The sequence below is a fragment of the Sinohyriopsis cumingii genome, chromosome 1 (assembly GCF_028554795.1).
Source record: "Sinohyriopsis cumingii isolate HCF-2022 chromosome 1, ASM2855479v2, whole genome shotgun sequence".
Taxonomy (NCBI): Eukaryota; Metazoa; Mollusca; class Bivalvia; order Unionida; family Unionidae; genus Sinohyriopsis; species Sinohyriopsis cumingii.
This window is the reverse complement of record NC_142961.1, coordinates 147,285,686-147,298,849: the sequence shown is the minus strand read 5'-3', so window position 1 is coordinate 147,298,849 and position 13,164 is coordinate 147,285,686. Positions and strand designations below refer to the sequence as shown.

The 13,164-nt window shown below is 35.6% G+C and overlaps 1 protein-coding gene across 1 annotated transcript in view; it reads right to left on the bottom strand.

The window, feature by feature from the left end:
• Positions 1-8,520, bottom strand: part of LOC149808114 (uncharacterized) — a 206,462-nt gene extending 197,942 nt beyond the window's left edge. Inside the window, exon 1 of the mRNA XM_089964268.1 lies at positions 8,273-8,520. The gene's annotated coding sequence lies outside the window, so the exon portion shown is untranslated. The remainder of the gene's footprint in view (positions 1-8,272) is intronic.
• Between the last annotated feature and the right edge of the window lie 4,644 nt (positions 8,521-13,164).

Genomic DNA, 13,164 nt, shown 5'->3' with positions numbered 1-13,164 from the left:
AGGGTGGAGGACAATGTATCCCCTGCCCTTTGGATCCTATGTGCAACAATGCAGTATTCCCTCATCACTGTACTGTGTGTGGTTCGTGTGTGTGGTCTGGATTTTTAATGTAGCTTTAAAAAAATCAGTCATATCATGCAATGTCTGCAGTGTGCCAGTTTAAAGTGATGTTTAGCCCCAGGGCATCATGCTGCAGACATGTGGCATCATGTCCCACCCAGTCACATTATCCTGACACCAGGCCAACCAGACCTAAAACTAACCTTTTAATGCTGAGCACCTAGCCAGGCAGCTCTTAGTAAATTTTTTATATGTCTCTGGTACGACTTGGCCATGGTTCGAATCCACAACCTCCTGCATCCAAGGGAGACACTCTAACCATTAAGCCACCTGAGTGGTCATATCACAGCACTGACCATGGGGGTCAAGAGTATAGTGCAGTATAGTGTGACCACCTTTTAATGCAGTACACAATAAAGTATCCCCTCATTATAATACTGTAAATCCCCTCATTATAATACTGTAAATCCAATACTGTAAACAATAAAGTATCCCCTCATTATAATACTGTAAATCACCTCATTATAATACAGTACACAATAAAGTATCCCCTCATTATAATACTGTAAATCCCCTCATTACAATACTGTAAACAATAAAGTATCCCCTCATTATAATACTGTAAATCACCTCATTATAATACAGTACACAATAAAGTATCCCCTCATTATAATACTGTAAATCCCTTCATTATAATACTGTAAACAAAACTTATTTATTTTTATTTTAAGTATAGTATGGGTCCTGTGTTGAATACAGGATAACCCATAGCATATGCTTTTGTCCTGGCAAACTATTGTGACAGTGTGTGATCTACTGACCTAGGAAATTGACTCAATGAGTTAGTTTCTGCAGCAGGAATTAAACCATCACATACTTGCCATCTGCAGTAGAAATTCACCCACCACCTGCTTCCCATCTCCAGTATGCTTCCCATATGCAACATAAATTTGACTACCATATGCTTCCCATCTGTAGTATGAACATGCTTCCCATCTACAGTAGGAATCCACCCACTACATACTTCCCATATGCAGTAGAGATTCACCCACCACCTGCTTCACATCTCCAGTATGCTTCCCATATACAACAGAAATTTGCCTACCATATGCTTCCCATCTGCAGTAGGAATCCACCCACCACATGCTTCCCATCTGCAGTAGGAATCCACCCACCACATGCTTCCCATATGCAGCAGGAATCCACCCACCACATGCTTCTTGTCTACAACAGAAAATCCACCCACCACATGCTTCCCATCTACAGTAGGAATTCACCCACCACATGCTTCCCATCTACAGTAGGAGTTCACCTACCACATGCTTCCCATCTACAGTAGGAATTCACCCACCACATGCTTCCCAGCTACAGTAGGAGTTCACCCACCACATGCTTCCCATCTACAGCAGGAATTCACCCACCACATGCTTCCCAGCTACAGTAGGAGTTCACCCACCACATGCTTCCCAGCTACAGTAGGCATTCACCCACCACACGCTTCCCATCTACCATAGATGATAAAAACGTTTTTTTGTTTTTTATTTTACCTCAACAAATGCGTTTTTTTATGTTTTTTATTTTTTTGCATTTTTTACATGACTTCATTCACACGAAAAAGCGACACCATATGCAGTGCAAGAGAGTGCGAGATGTAGTGTTTGTGCATGCAAATCTTCGCCTAAAGGAAAAGCTGGACAATATAAATTATATGGAGGAAACCATAGAGTGGTCAGATCAGTCAGATGGTGATAACGACATTGAGTGAAAAAATTTTCAATGTTATCTGGACTACGGTTTAAAACTTTTGACATTTTTTCATATTTGTATCACTGAAACTTTAAAACTGGTATGTAGCGTGTAAATAAGTAAAATATTGATTTTTGTGTTGCCTAAAAACTACTGGAACGTTTTTTTTCGTTTTTTTTTATTGAGAAAAAAATGCGTTTTTTTACGTTTTTTATTTTATTTTAAACGTTTTTAACATCTATGCCATCTACAGTAGGAATTCACCCACCACATGCTTCCCAACTGCAATTTTCTGGCACATACAAATATACAGAGTGCTAATTTTCAGCAGTTACACTTGAGATAGGCTGTGTCTGGAAGTTGTTGTCTTCATAATAAATGAATTTTTTAGCTACAGAAGTATGTGGTAGACATTCATCTTCTCTTTTCATTGCCTGTGTTGGATAGAACACTTTAGTACTTTAGATGCTTCAGAATTGGTTCTTAATTTTCAATACGTCAGACAAAATTCATAGAACAATGCTATCACATTGATACTTTCATTTCACATTCATATGCTTATCTGAAGTGACAGGTTGGGTTGAATTGTGTAGGTTGTATTAAAATAAATGATGACAAATGTTCAAGCAATATCTTGTGCGATTGTTCTTTATGTACATAGATTCATGTAAGAACTTGGTTATCATATATTTCCATATAATCGATCCTAACGGAGAACAGTTTTAATATTCATCCAGATCTTTTATTGTGTAATCATGCATAATATATATTGTGAAATTTGTTCTGTAACAGTCAATGGCTCATATATTACATAGTTCAGTTGTTCATTCTAGTGATGTTAGTGGACCCACTGGTGTTGACCCTGCTCATTAACTGAGGGGTAAATGGTTCCAGTTCCAAAGTGTGTACAGGAAAAAGAAAGATTCCCATCTGGTCCTTCAGCAGAAAGGAAAGTAATGCCATATATATCCCGTCATTTCTTATGTGCCAATATGACCATCCATTCAATTTTACCAATATGACCATCCATTCAATATGTGCCAATATGACCATCCATTCAATATGTGTCAATATGACCATCCATTCAATATTACCAATATGTGCCAATATGACCATCCATTCAATATGTGCCAATATGACCATCCATTCAATATGTGTCAATATGACCATCCATTCAATATTACCAATATGTGCCAATATGACCATCCATTCAATATGTGCCAATATGACCATCCATTCAATATGTGCCAATATGACCATCCATTCAATATTACCAATATGTGCCAATATGACCATCAATTCAATATGTGCCAATATGACCATCAATTCAATATGACCAATATGACTAACCATTCAATATGACCAATATGACCATTCAATATGTGCCAATATGACCATCCATTCAATATGTGTCAATATGACCATCAATTCAATATGTGTCAATATGACCATCCATTCAATATTACCAATATGTGCCAATATGACCATCCATTCAATATGTGTCAATATGACCATCCATTCAATATTACCAATATGTGCCAATATGACCATCAATTCAATGACCAATATGACCATTCAATATGACCATCCATTAAATATTACCAATATGACCATCCATTCAATATTACCAATATGTGCCAATATGACCATCAATTCAATATGTGCCAATATGACCATCAATTCAATATGACCAATATGACTAACCATTCAATATGACCAATATGACCATTCAATATGTGCCAATATGACCATCCATTCAATATGTGTCAATATGACCATCAATTCAATATGTGTCAATATGACCATCCATTCAATATTACCAATATGTGCCAATATGACCATCCATTCAATATGTGTCAATATGACCATCCATTCAATATTACCAATATGTGCCAATATGACCATCAATTCAATATGACCAATATGACTAACCATTCAATATGACCAATATGACCATTCAATATGTACCAATATGACCATCCATTCAATATTACCAATATGACCATCCATTCAATGACCAATATGACCATTCAATATGACCATCCATTAAATATTACCAATATGACCATCCATTCAATATGTGCCAATATGACCATCCATTCAATATTACCAACATGACAATCCAATCAATATGACCAATATGACCATTCAATATGTACCAATATGACCATCCATTCAATATTACCAATATGACCATCCATTCAAAAGATTTGCTACAAGATTTTTAGCATTTAGGACTACCTAGATAGCACAAAAGGTCTTTTGGTAAAAACCTATGTCGATATGGCCATCAATTCTAAAGAGAAACAATAACATTTTCAAGCTGGTCACTATTATGTCAGAAATGCATAATTTTCATGAAAACCCTATGTCAATAGCAGTAACAAGATTTTCAAGATAGCTACCAACTAATGGCCATATTGAAAGTTAAAATGGCACCTATGTCATTTAATATGAACTAGACATCATCAGAAGTCTTTGAATGAAAACCCATGTTGATATTACCATCCATTCTGGAGAAGTAGCCATAAGAAGATTCTCAAAATGGCTGCTGTGGTGGCCATACTGGATATCTGAGCAGTAACATTTTGCTTCAGACCAACTAGACTTGTAATATAGTACATGTATTCAGAATGAATTCCAGCTCTTGAATGGGGGCCCCATGTGGCCAAGTGGTCTAAAGCACTCTCCGTTACGGATCACTGCCATCTCACCTCTGTCTGCGTGGGTTCGAGTCTTGGATTCAGCCAATGTGGGTATGTGAGAAAGCTTGCCAGTAGCTTCTCGTGGGTCGGTGGTTCTTTCCGGGGTTTTCCCGGATTCTTCCTCCACCATTAATACTGGCCGCCACGTATAGCCTATTGTGTGCAGAAAAATGGCGTTAAACCCTACAACAGCAACAACAACAACAACGGATCTTGAATGTGCTGATGTACCAATTGTCTTGAACATGCTGATATACATTTATGTATATCTATGCATGTTAATTTTCACGACTGAAAGGATCATTTACTAAATAACATTAAATAGCTAATTCTTTATAGTTGTGGATTTGTATTCTAGGATGAGGTAATTCTTAAACAAAGTACATAGCTTGAAGGTACATGTAGAGTGTTGTTGTTGTTGTTGTTGTAGGGTTTAATGCCATTTTTCAGCACAAGATAGGCTATACATGGCGGACAGTATAGCTTTTGGAGGAAGAACCCTGGAAAACCCCGGGAAGATCCACTAACCCATGAGAAGTTACTGGCAGGCTTTCTCACGTACCCAACATGTAGAGTGAGCTGTACTTTTAATTCAAGTAAACATCATGTGATCTGACTTCAGAGCATAAGTTCTTGAAAAATCAGGCTGATCTAATTCCTGATTGGTTGACTGCTGGAAATTCAGTCAATGACCTGTGCTTGTTTATGGGTTGGATCGATCTAGAATGAAAATGCAGAACTCATTCTGCTTTCTGTATTATAACTTGGTTTTTCATATAAGGGATAACTGACTGAAAATTATTTTTTTCCAAGCATAAACATCAGCCTTCAAAGAGACAAATAGTTGTCATCATTTGAGATGATTTATTAATTAATTTATTTCAATTATTCATTGGAATTACAATGTGCTCAGACATTCAGATTAGTAGCTGTGTTGGAATTACTGTGACTTCATTTAAAGACATTTGGCATTATATAATTGTGATACATTTAAACTATAGGCACAGCATCAACACTGATTGAACTTCATTTGGATTACCATTAGAACGCATTTGGAATACTCAACACTTTTGGACTTGCGATAGAACTTTCAAGACTATTAAGGATATTATTCACAATATTGTAGGTTAATTTTAAATTTTCACTTTATATTTTAGAGAAATAAATTATATTTTGAATTTTACAAAACTTGTTGGATTTTACTCTTTTCTATTAATTAGTTTAAAACCATAGAGATGTAACGAAACCAGTAGTCTTGATGTATCACAATGATATAATCTAGAAAACTTTGAACTCACAACAATCCAAAAAAAGTGATTTAATCTAAAATGTAAGTGAGCACATTGTAATTGCAATGAACATTTTAAATAGATAATTCCTCTGAAATTATATCTAATGACAGCTAAAGGTGGTTCCACAAAGACTGATATTAAACTAGGAACAAATAATTGTTTACTTGGTCTTGTATACCAACTGTCATCACATGCCCTGTGAAAATTTGTTTAAAATTGATAAACAAGATCAGGTCTGGTTAGTTACATTTTAGCAAACAGCCTGACAAAAATCCCAAAGACCATAGAATTTCCAAGAGAAGAGAAAAACCTGAATGAAAATTCAAGTAAACATATTTTTAAAAAATGATAGAAGTCAGGTAGGCCCAAATTCGTACCATAAATTACAAAGTTCAAGCAAACAATACAAAGTAAATATACATAACAATATCATTGGAGTCATTTTTTGATGAAAACCCCTTGTAAATACAACCTGTGTGAAAAATACAATATTCATTCAGGACCCACTAGACATCACAAGACGTGCAAACCCCATATCAAGAAAAGTAGCAATAACAAACATTTTATTATGGGTGCTGTGGCAGTCCTTATTTGACATTAGGCTGGTACCATTTTCAATGAAAACCAATTAAGAAGTTTTTCAGTGAAAACTCAATGCTGACATACCATCCATTCTGTAGTAAAAATAACAAGAGTTTCTTAGATGGCCATTTTTCATTCAGAACCAGCTAGATATCCTAAATGTTATGTGGTCAAAATTTACATATCAATATGACTTTCCTTTTAATAGGAGTAGCCACAACAAAACTTTCAAGAAGGCTTCCTTGGCAACCATATTGGACGTCAAATCAATACAAATTTCACTTTGCACCACCCAGACTTCATAAGAAGTGAAAACTCCATGTTGATATGACCATCAATTCAGAAGTAACAAAAAGTAAATAAAAAGATGGTCACTGTGCAAGCCATATTGGACTCCAGATTGAGGCCATTAAGTCTTATGGGGAAAATCCCATGTTGATGATGCTCTGTTCAAAAGTAGCAAAAACTTATCAAAATGACTGTTATGGTGGCCATATTGGACTTCACATGGGCACCGTTTTTGTTTAGAAATGCCCAAACCACGGGATTAATGTGTGTGCAAAGTTCCATGGCAATCCTTCAAGTAGTTTAGGAGAAGTTTCTATACCAAACTGTGCTAATAGACAGACAGACAGACAGACGACAATAGATGACTGACCATTCCATAAGCCCTTCTGGCCTGTAACAAGAACTAAAAATGGAAAATATATACTTACTGCATTTGTCTGATATTAAAACACTCAACAGTTCATGTAAATAATGCAAGTGCCCATGACAGGGTCTTCGTACCATGTTAACCAGCCTTTAAATGTACATCAGACTGAGAAAATGCCATCGTATCAAATTAATCAAATGGCAACAACACATAATTCACTTCTGACATTACAACACATTACAAGAGCTATTGGTTTTCAAACTGTGAAGGTTTCCCCCTTTTATCACAGTCCCATTATGGTGAAGTAAATTTACAACTCCAATTATAAATTTTTCATTCATCCTTTTGGAAGCTGGATGCTCTCTCTCTGTCTCTCACACACACACACACAAGACAAATCATTCACATACATGATAGGATTTTCACTTTGGGGACCCAATTAGTGATAACAAAACAAAGGAACTATAATATCAAGAAGCGTTACACACAGCAAGTACAAATTATTTTAATTACCTGTTTGTGAGAGATATTCAGATGGGAGACTGACAGACAGATGAGTGGAAAAAAACAAGAGTATGTATGTGAAAATTATATTGTGCCCCCCCCCCCACCTTAGCTTATTAACATAACCCTCTTGCAGTGAAAAGATGTTCTTATTAATAAGTTGGGTAGACTCTACTGAGGCAATCAAAGGATTAGTGATGGGATCAAAGCGTAAAATGTGCTACCTTGCTACAGGACACAGCTGCAGACTGACAAAGGGGTAGTCTCTCATGAGGGGATTAAAGGGAAACAATTTGGGTGCACAGGACACAGTGGCAAACTGACACAGGGGTAATCTCTCATGAGGGGATTAAAAGGAAACAATGTGGGTGCACAGGACACAGTGGCAGACTGACAAAGGGGTAGTCTCTCATGAGGGGATTAAAGGGAAACAATGTGGGTGCACAGGACACAGTGGCAGACTGACAAAGGGGTAGTCTCTTATGAGGGGATTAAAGGGAAACAATGTGGGTGCACAGGACACAGTGGCAGACTGACATGGTGAGTTTCATGACAGGGGTTATATAAGACACAAACATAATGCAGACACACTGACAAAAGTACTCTAGATTATATTACAATGACTGATAATGAATTTGATATCAGTGAAAACATTAAAAATATTCTGGATTTATGTCTATAGCTCACCCACGTTTACAAATGTATAAAGTTACAATTCTGTTACTCACAGTTTCTATTCAGATAGGTAGCCTGAGGGACCTGTAATCCCATTAGTAATTGCATGGCACTAGTTTCCAGGTCGTCACTCTAATGTGCTCCTGCTGTAATCAAGATGGTTAAAATAAAGTCTCCATTTATAATTAACAAGTCTGTCCCTTTTAATTTCTAAATTCTATGTGTCTTGTTCCTTCTGTCTGTGATGAAGTCTATTCACACACCTATCACAGCCTGTCTTCAACAGACACAACTATCTCAAGCTCAGTGGCTGGCCAGCCAACGTATTTACCCATACAACAGCAACACTTACTACCATATACAGTGAGATAAAACACCTTGTTCCCAACTTGCTTATAGCAGACATGAGGTGATCACAAGAGCTGGTTTGATAATGCGATTGTCCATACATGTCAACATCAGTGATGGATTACCAAATACAGAGAGTACCCAGACAGAAACTTCTCATGGAGTCCATATGGAATACTTCAGAAATCCATATGGAAGAGAAATGGACTGAAAAATTTATGGAATCAGACAATTTATTCCATATAATTTCCGTAAGTACTTCACAGCAAGTGAAAATTCCACAAGGCACCAGTCTAGGAGCCCCACGACAACGGATCAAAATAATATTGATAAAACGTATTAGGAGACAATTTGCGAGGGGGCCCCCAAGATTTCAACTACCTAAGGGCCTCCACAGGATTTAATCCGGCACTGATCAACACTGACTACCCTATTTATGGAATTACGCAGCTTTTTTTCTCAACTGGCCTACAGTAGTCCACAGGTGCAATGCAGCTGATATGACAATGTGTCTGAACAAGTTCAACTCTTACTACCTATACAAGTATATAACACAGCTTTTTTTCAACTGGCTTACAGCAGTTGAGAGTGGAGCTTAGTAACTCGCTTGAGGATGCACTTGTCCCTACATATTAAACACTTTCAGTAAGGGACATAACCCATCTTAGAGTTTCTGAATGTGGAAACTTACCAGCTACTTGTGTATATTCAAATATGACTGATAGTTCAGATTTATACAATGATTATAAAAGTAGAAAATGCAGTTGTAGAAAAATTAATTTTTTATACGGTAATGACAGTCATAACAATGATCATTAGGAACATAGTTTTAATATTTTTAATGTCTCCTTGAGTGCCTCTAATAGCATTGATGTTAATCTCATGAATTTAGGAGTTTCTAGTACGGGTTTACATATAGGTCATTTAAATATTCAGGGTTTTCATGGAAAGATCGATCAAGTGAAGTTACTGCTAACCTATCCAAATAATAATATCCATTTATTTGGACTCTTGGAAACAATGTTAACAGAAAATCAGGGTGAAAATTTCTTGTATGTCAATGGCTATGACAAACCTTATCGAAAGGATAGGAAAACAGCTGGTGGTGGGCTCCTTGTGTGTGTTAGAACCGGTACTATTTGTAAAAGACAAGAAGACCTAGAAATACAGGAAATAGAATCCATTTCGCTACAGATCACTCCAGAAAAAGCTAAGCCCTATTTAGTAGGTTTTGTGTACAGACCCCCATCATCACATACTGATTGGTGTGAATATTTTGAACTTCAAGTAGATAAATATTCGAATGAAGAGAAAGAATTTTACATTCTAGGCGATATAAATAGAGACCTTCTCAGTGATCAAATAAAAGTAAATTGGTTGAATTTTATTGCTTTGTTAGGTATTGAGCAACTAGTAAATGAACCTACCAGAGTATTACATGTACCACTAAAACACTTATAGATCATATTTATACTAATGCAAAAGGAAATTTTTGGAAGTAATGGTTCCAAAGATAATTGGTATAAGTGACCACTTTGCAATTTTTCTAATATGTAAAGTCAATTGCAAATAATAAAAAAATAATATCCACAAATCCATTACTTATAGATCTTTTCAAAACTTTGATACTTTTAAATTCCTGGAAGATCTGAAACAGATTCCATGGAATACAATCAAAACCTTTGAAGATATTGATGTTTTAGATACTTGGACAGATCTGTTTGTCAGTATAGTGAACAAATATGCCCCTTTAAAAACACACAGGATAAAGAAAGACCACCAGCCAGGATGGATCTCCCCCAGAAATTTTAGAAGCAATAAAGCAAAAAGACCAACTAAAATCAGTAGGAAGTCAAGCTGAATACAGAGTTTGGATGAATAAAGTTAAAAAAATGATATGTGAAGCCAAACAAGCGCACTACAAAAAAGTGAAAACCAAAATAACCTGAAAGCTATCTGGAAAGTGTTTACAGAGTTTGGTGCAGGAAAATGTAAAACTGAAATTTTATCCCTCAATCATGAGAGCATTTATACCAATAATCCAACTGACATATCAAATACTTTTAATGAATTTTTCATTCAAATTGCTGAAAAACTTAAAGAACACAAACTTTGTCTGATCATCTGGAACTCAAACATGTTTGTGCTAATAAAACTACCAAACAATGTAAAGTTTGAAATTAGTGAAATGAGTCCAGAATTTGTGTTGAAATATATTTAAAAAATGGATGATTGTAAAGCTACAGGACTTGATATGATTGGACCAAGGCTACTAAAGGTAGCTGCACTTGCAATTACTAGAGAGCATAGCTTTCATTTACAATAAAAGTATTAGGTCTCATAAATTTCCACGAACATGGAAAACTGCCAAGATTACAGCATTGCATGAAGCAGGAACAAAAGATGATGTAAATAACTACAGACCCATCTCTATCCTCCCTTGTCTCTCCAAATTACTAGAAAAACATGTACATGATTCTTTTCTCAACTATTTGAACACTTATGATCTTATTCATGATAATCAGTCTGGCTTTTGACAGAATCACTCCTGTGAAACTGCACTTTTATCTTTGATTGATAAATGGATGAAAGCATCAGATCAAGGAAAAATGGTAGGCACTATTATGGTTGATTTTCATAAAGATTTTGATCTTGTAGACCATGAAATTTTGCTTGAAAAACTAAAAATCTATCAACGCAGTTTAAACTCCTTAAACTGGTTTACTTCTTACTTACCTGATAGAGTACAAAAAGTATCTTTAAATGGTCAACTTTTTGGAACTTCAATTTCTTCCACTGACCTCTATGCAGATGATACATTACTGTCTGAGATGGGTAAAACCAAAACAGTCCTTGAAAATAACTTACAAGATGCTCTCAACAGACTTCAAGTATGGTTCAAGGAAAACAGAATGATCATAAACACAGAAAAAACAAAAGCCCTACTAGTTACAATGCTACAAAAATGAGTAAGGCTAGATAGTGACAAACTCCAGGTTCTATTTGACAATGTGAGCCTTAATATGACCTCTCAATATAAAATTCTTTGTGTATTCATAGATAACAATCTTACTTGGTCTGTTCACATTAAACACATTTCAAAAAAGGTTAATTCTTATCTTTGGCTACTAAGGAAAATCAAAACATACATTCCTCTTCAGTATAGGGTCATCTTTTATAAAAGTTATATTCTGTTATATCTGGACTACTGTAATGTAATTTGGGGTAATACCTCTAATTCAAACATAACAACACTTTCAAGACTCCAAAAGAGGGCTTGCCATTTAATTCTAGATCAAAGTATAGAAAATTTTCAGGATGCAATGAATAATATAAAAGTTTTAAAAATACATGAAAGAATATTTCTCAGAAAGGCCAGATTGATCTATAAAGTATCCAGAAAAGCCATTCCTGTCAATCTAAGCAATATCTGTCACCAAAGAGATGCTGATGGTACTCCAAATTTAAGGTCTATAACAAGTAAAAATTACATTATACCAAGGCCAAAGAAGGAATTGTTTAAAAAATGTTTTCAATATACTGGTCCACTGGTATGGAACAACATTCCCAGTGACATAAAGCAGGTTCCTAGCAATTCTTCTTTTCATAATCAATTTGTCAAATGGATGAAATCTTTAGACAATTGAACAGTTCTAGTACAATAAATACAGCCTGCTTTTCTGTAATTTTGCATCATTTTCACTACTGAATTTTTCAATGCAGGATGGTATTTGTTATTTTATATGTTTATGTGTTCCAGGCTTGATACTTTGATTTTTAAAATCACTCAATTATTTAGTGTTAGGCCAGGTTAGTCACATCATGTTGTATACACTGTATAATATTGTACATAACAGATAGAAGGCCTCAAGGCATCATGCTGTATATACTGTATATATTGTACATAACAGATAGAAGGCCTCAAGGCATCATGTTGTATACACTGTATAATATTGTACATAACAGATAGAAGGCCTCAAGGCATCATGTTGTATACACTGTATAATATTGTACATAACAGATAGAAGGCCTCAAGGCATCATGTTGTATACACTGTATAATATTGTACATAACAGATAGAAGGCCTCAAGGCATCATGTTGTATACACTGTATAATATTGTACATAACAGATAGAAGGCCTCAAGGCATCATGTTGTATACACTGTATAATATTGTACATAACAGATAGAAGGCCTCAAGGCATCATGCTGTATATACTGTATATATTGTACATAACAGATAGAAGGCCTCAAGGCATCATGTTGTATATACTGTATATATTGTACATAACAGAGAGAAGGCCTCAAGGTAGATTACTTCTGTAACTGAGTTACCTTCTCTAAATAAAGTCTATTATTATTAATGATTATTATTGTTATTATTATTATTATTATTATTATTATTATTATTCCCAACTATCCAGACACAACAGTCTAGAACTCCATGACTGGCTGAATACAGCACCAATACTCCAGCATCAACACTTACTACTACACAAGGGAAAAGGGGTGGGGGTGGGGTGATGATATGACTTATTTCAAACTGACCCACCACAATACTCTAGACCTGATCCCAGCAATAGGCTTGACTTTGCAC